Raw genomic sequence first — 6,656 nt, 5'->3', positions numbered from 1 at the left:
AGCCCCCCCCCCACACACACCTCCAGCCCCCTGCCTGACTCCTGCGTCCCCCCACTGAAAGAATGAAGGACTCTGGGAACTCCGGGTACAGCTGCAGTGTTGCTATAGATGGGGCTGGGCCTACCATGTAGCACCTAAATAAATAATTATATCTGCTTGCAAAGAATTCCTGCTTGTCGGGCTCGTCTTGTTCGGAGTCTCCCCGTCTGCCGCAAGGGAATGGAGGGTTGGAGTCTGGCGGGAGCTGCACGGTGCCCCACTCACTTTGGTACCGCGTTGCCGCTCACGCACGTCTCCAGCAAGTACCAGAGCCCCCGACGAACTGACAGAGCCGCTGGGTCTTGCGTAGTGGAGATTGGCCAGAAAGGGCTCAGGCACAAGGGGATTCACTGCCCAGGGCAGCGCCACCTGCTGGTTGCCTCAGGAATTGGTTTTCTCAGCTAAGACACTCTCTGCTGATGGTGCCACAGAGTCTTCTGTATGACTGGGCTGTGCTACCATCTAGGCGCCCCCATTCACAGGGAAGGGCAGGTATCTCACGGTATTGCACGACCCAGGACCCCACCATTCTGTGTTCCAACACCATGATGCCTCTTCCCAACTCCTTCCACTATGATTAAGGGGAAAGCAGCAGATGCCAGACCCACAGCTGCCCTTCAATAGCTCAGCTGGCAGAGCGGAGGGGCTGTCGTAGGCCTCGGCACGTTATCCTTAGGTGGCTGGTTCAGCTCGAAGAAAAGTGTCTTAAATTAAAGCTCCTAATTCGAACTACCCTTACTCCTCCTGCAATGAGGAGTAACGATAGTTTGAATTCGGAGCTTTAATTCGAACTACCTAGCCCGTGCCACGTGTCACCGCGGGCAGGGAGTTCAAACTACCGGGCATTTAAAAACGACAGCGCCCGGGAACATGCAAATAGAGTCCAGGATATTTTAATCCCAGGCTTCATTTGCAAGTTCGAATGACTACATTAGACATCCTAGTTCGAACTAGGGTGGCTATTGTAGACATACCCTTTGAGGCAGGGGTGTGACACCATCGTGGTTCCTCATTGACTCCCCGCCCAGAAGAGCCTCTTGGAATCAGCTGAGGAACAAGGCCTGGGCTGGGGGAAGAGCTAGCGCCAGGCTTGACGGGTTTCTAGCACGTGACAAGAAGACCTGGGGGTTTCCACTGCAAGCGAGAGCAGCTCGTCCCTTCAGAGCCTGGGGCCAGGAACATCAGCTCAGGCAGAGACCTGCTGACTTGTTCCGCTCTCTGGTGCATGTTCAAAAGGGACGGAGACTCCCCAATGTCCTTGAGAACAAGGTGAGACAGTTTGGGGCTCCCCCAGGCCAGTAACTGTTTCACCCTCTGTCTTCCTTGTACAGGGGGTGCCCCTTGGCTGTGCAGCTTTCAGCTGGAGCGCTGACCCCACCAGCCACCCAGCATCCATGAGCCTCACCCTGAGAGAGCTGAGAGAGCTGCTGAGCCTTGTTCAGAGGAGATGGCTAGACAGGGCTCAGGCCCTGCAATGGGGTTCGCTCCCCAGGGCAGCGCCACCTGCAGGTTGCTTCAGGCTTGCTCAGCTGATGCACCCTCTACTGATGGTCCGTAGCCTGTCAGGAGACGGGTCCCAGCCCACCAAATGCAGCAGAGTTTTCTTCATGACTTGGCCGTGCCACGATCTGGGCAGCCCCCTTTCGAGGGGAGGGGCAGGTATCTCTAGCCCCAGAACCCAGCACTCTGTGTCCCAACACAGGGCTCTCAGGTACTGCTGCCTCTTCCTAACTCCCGCCTCCGTTCTTAAGGGCAAAGCAGCGGAGACAGAGCCAACACTTGACCTTCGATAGCTCAGCTGGCAGAGCGGAGGACTGTAGCGGGGGCTCAGCAAGTTATCCTTAGGTAGCTGGTTTAATTCCGGCAGGGCAGGGGGAGGCAGGCAGGGCATGCTGGGCCCTAGGGGGAGTAGCAGGGCAGGCAAGGCGCGTCCAAGGAGCTGCTGAAGTTCTCAGCAGACCAGGGGCACAGCTGTGATGCTGTAAAGAGCCCAGCTCTAGAAGGTCAGGGGACACAGAGCCCAGCCAAGCCCTGGGACTGAAGCAGGGACCTTTAGATCTTCAGTCTAACATGGGCCCGACTGAGCTACCTGAGGCCTCCCAATACGGCTACGGGGAAAGGCCTTCTCGCGGCAGAGGGAAGCCGAGTGTCACACTGAGTCCCCCAGCTGGGTTTCTAATAGGAATCTATTCTCACTATTTCCCACTAAATACAAGGCCCTGAAGATACTGAATTTACTATTTCCCTTAAACGCAGTGAAAGAGTGAAAATCGCTAGACAATAGCTACGAACTACACCGTCTGCGTGGGCGATCGAAACCCTCACACGGTCACCTCTGCTCGGTCTCACCAATAGCGACGCAGAGACACCTCTAGCTAACTCGTGTCCTTGGGTCTGGCTAGCTGAGGAGAGAGGCCCCCTGTCACGTTACTGGATTTTGAGGGGAGCAGCCAGATCACTGATGCACCCATAGGTGGGGATGTTGGCCCCAAAAATGGTATAAAAGGGGGCCATGTGGGGTATTGAACAGAAGCTCACTGTCTGCTAATCCTATGGACGCTAGTCATGTGATTGTATAATGTCTGTGTGTGTAGTTAGGAGTCTGTAATCTGTGTAGATACTGAATATTTCTCTGCATGTTGTTGAGCAGTGGGCAGAGCCCGGCCTATGGACATGCTAATCAGCGAGGCCCTGTGGGACAATGGGACTCAATGGGCCAAGGACACACCTAAAGCAGGAGTGGTGACTCATAAATAAAGGGCTACCAGCAGGGAACACAGGAAGAAGCCATGGGCCAGGTGACCTGCTGTAGCCAAGAAGAGACCAGGAAGGAGGGATAAATAGGCCATGTGGCGGACTCCATCTTGGTCTTCAGCTCAGCACTTCATCCCAGAGGCAGCAAGACCTGTGAACCCATCCTGATCCTAGGATGAGCAACAAGGACTTTTAAACCAGCAGCTATAACATCTCTGCTACACCCTGCATCGAGAACTGGGAGATTCGATGCATGTAATGTACTATCCTTTAACAACCTGACTCTCATGCTTTTCTTTATTGTAATAATAAACCTTTAGATGTTAGATGCTAAAGGATTGGCCCAGCGTGATTTGTGGGTAAGCTCCAAAAGGTAAATTGACCAGGGATATGTGGCTGGTTTCTTGGAACCGGACAGAACTTGTTCGGGGTAGGTGGGATTGGGTGCTAGGACCCCCCACCTGTGTATGAGGCCCGGGGCCATCTGGGGCCTAGATATTGCTGGGATGTTGGAGAGGTTTTGCTCGTGAGGCTTCAGGCAGGCAGCTGAAGTGCTCTGTGTGACTGCTTTGTGGCCTGTTTGGAGAGGTCACCAGTCTGGGGGCTGTAAGGAGCCCTGAATTTGAGCAATTCGCCCTGAGCGGACGCCCTCAGCTGTGCCCAGACATGGCCTGGTCTGTCACACCCCCGTGTTTCTACATTCCCATGTTTAAGTCCACGTGAGACAGAACATGGTGGTTGCCAAAACCTCAATTTCCACCAAAATCACAAATTTCTATTGAACGCGCCAAGAACGACCCAGGGACGACAGCAGAGATCGATTTATTGATTTATTTGGACAGGCGAGCAGATGACTCATTTACAGGGACAGTTTTTACATTCAGTCTGAGTACAAAATGGCTTTGTTAACAACACACTCAAGGGAGAAGCTCTGTGAGCCACACGCTGTGTATGCACTAGGGACGGGAACATGCACGTACTTACGTTACACGGTTACATGCAGGGGGCAGGCAGCTCATGGTTTCCGCTCCCCACTGCTGCCTCTGGACTGGAGGCAGCAGCGCAGGGTGGGGGGCAGGAGGCTCCACTACAGCTGGTACATGCGGGGCATTGCGTTAAAAACCAGCACCCCGGGTCTACTAGCTTCTACCTGCCCCCTGCTCTGAGCTGCTGCCTGTGAAAGAGGCACCCTTGCATGGGGGAAAAAGGTCCGGCAGGAGCTGCTGCGTGCAGGGAGCTGGCTTGAAAGCTGGCTCTCTGCACGCACCAGCTCCCACCTGCCCCCCATGTGCCTCTAATGCAGAGGCAGTGCTGGGGGGGGGCTGCCTGTTACCGTGCACGTTAACCGATGAGCCGAGGCTCAGGAGGTAACCGCCTCTACGTTGGCACTTTCACGTCCCTAGTGCACGCACACTCTGCCCATTGTAACAGACTGGACTGGAAACGTCTCCTGTCAAGCCCCATGTGCTGCCTGTGAATCCCCGCGCAGGGCTCAGGGCTGCAGAGCAGAGATTTCCCTTCCCAGCCCCAAGGCTGCCGACATGGGGCAGAGGCTCTCGGGAGGTGAGAAGTGAACCGGGATGTGCGGGGGCTGCTCACTGGTTCTGGGTAACCAGTGGAGCCTGGAGGAGCCCCCCGCCGCCGTGGGCAGGGGTCTGCTCAGCCCCGCGGGGCCCGACACAGGCAGGTGCTGCTCTGGCGGGGCTGGAGTAACCCTGCCTGTGTGGGAGGGGGAAGATGCTCCAGCCCGGCCTCAGGAGCTGGCGGAGCTGGTCCAGCCCGGCCAGACTGCAGCACCCTCTGGCTGCCCCTTTCATCGCTTAATCCAGCGGTTCTCAAACTTACACAGGGGTTGTGAGCAACTTAGAGGGGGGCTGCGCTATCACAACATCTGAGAACAGCTGGATTAACCCATGAAATGGGATATTCATCCCTAAAAAGCACCTCTCCCCGGCAGCCCCAAAGTGGAGCTGCCTGGCTGGGGCAACAGCGCCTCTCCCTGCTGCCCCAGTGCAGAGCTGGCACAGCCAGGGAGAGACACCTCTGCTGCCCCCCTCCCGCAGCCTAGATCTGCCCCCGCTGGGGGAAATAGGCCCCCACCAGCAACTCTCAGGGAAGGTGCTGCCACCATGGAGAGGTGACTCTCACCTGCCCTGAGCTTCTGCAATGAGCCAGGGCTGGGGGGAATCCTCTCTGCTCGTCAGCCTGCACCCCATACACTCCATTCCCAGCCACGCCCCTGAGCCTGCCCCCATCCAGAACATGTACCGCAGCCCACTGCCCATGCCCTATGCCCCCGCCGCACCTGGACGTAACAACTGAGAGGGAATGTGTCCCCGTAGAGCCGCCCCGAGACTGGGTTTCACCAATGGACCGATGGGCCAGCAACATGAACTCACGAGCGTGCCGTGACTGTGGGTCTGTCCCCAGCGACTAGACAAACTCTCAGCTGTTACCCAGTTAGGCTGGCGAGTTGTCAGTCCGATGGGGGGCAGATGTCCCCGGCAGAGTGTCCATCTGGAAATGGGTCATAGGACCTCTCTGAGGACTCCTCTGCCTGCCCTCCACCAGTCCTGGTGGCCCCTGCCCTTAGGACCATCGAGGGAGGGGACTGCACCAAATGGGGGAAGTGCCGTGTTGCGGGGTCCAGCCCACAAGAGGGTCCTGTGACCCCTCCCAGGAATCTCCCCACCAGCCCCTCCAAACCAGTGAGGGTCACCCCCCTCAGGCCAGCTCAGAAGGGCAACGTGCACCAGTCAGAGCAGGTGCAGCCCGACGGGCCAGGCGCTGAGTTCTGGGAAAGAGACGGGCTCCTTCCCGCAATGGTGCGCTGGGACGTCCAGGGCGATGGTGCTGGCCGGCCGCTCAGCTCCAGAGATGGGGTCTTCTGGCCTAGGCCTTCGGGCACTAGCTGCTCTGACTGGTGCATGTTTCCCTTCTCAGCTGGCCTTGGCGGGGGGTGACCCTCCCTGGTTGGGAGAGGACGGAGGGGAGACTCCTTGGAGGGGTCCCAGGGCCCTCTTGAGGGAAGATCCTCACGCCACGGCACTTCCCCTATTTGGTGCGGCCCCCCCCCGCCCTCGTTGGTCCTGAGGGCAGGGGCCACCGTGACTGGTGGGGGGCGGGCAGAGGAGTCCTCATAGGGGTCCCGTTACCCAATTCCACATGCGTCCTGGCCTGCAACTGTCTCCAATGGGTGAAATCCATTCCCGAGGCAGATCCATGGGGAGAAAACCCACAAGAGGGTCCCAGGACCCCTCCAAGAAGTCCCCACACGGCCTCTGCCAATTGCCTCGGGTTTCACCCCCTCGCTCATCGCAGAAGGGACTCGGGCACCAATCCTGAAAAACATCTTCTTGGAGTGAGACCACCTCTTCCTCGCTGCATCGCTGTGGGATCGCCGGGACGATGCTGCCGGCCGGCCAGTTGTTCGGCTCCAGAGATCGAGGGCTTCTGGTCTAGGTCTCCGGGCCTGGCCTGCTCTGATTGGTGCCCATGTCTATTGTGAGATGGCCCGAAGGGGGAGTGAAACCCGCCCCTGTGGGCAGAGGGCTCTGTGGGGGTTTCTTGCAGGGGTCACAGGAGTCAGAGCACCTGACCACAGCACGTCTGGTGCTTGGGCAAGTCCCTTCTCTCCAGGGCCACTACCCCGACTGGTAGAGCAGTGGGAGCCATGGGCAGTGAGCGAACGGCTCACATGGGATGGCAGAGCCCAGCCCCGCCCCTTCTTCCCGAGGCTCCGCCCCCCCATGCCCACCAGGCTGCTGGCCCTGCCCTGCCCTCTCCTCCCCACACTGGTGGCTGCCCAGCCCCAGATTTCTACCCTCCCACCCCAACCCCAGGCTGCCTGGCTCCCTGGCATC

Source organism: Pelodiscus sinensis, chromosome 32, assembly GCF_049634645.1.
Source record: "Pelodiscus sinensis isolate JC-2024 chromosome 32, ASM4963464v1, whole genome shotgun sequence".
Taxonomy (NCBI): domain Eukaryota; kingdom Metazoa; phylum Chordata; order Testudines; family Trionychidae; genus Pelodiscus; species Pelodiscus sinensis.
Note: the sequence above shows the minus strand (reverse complement) of the source record.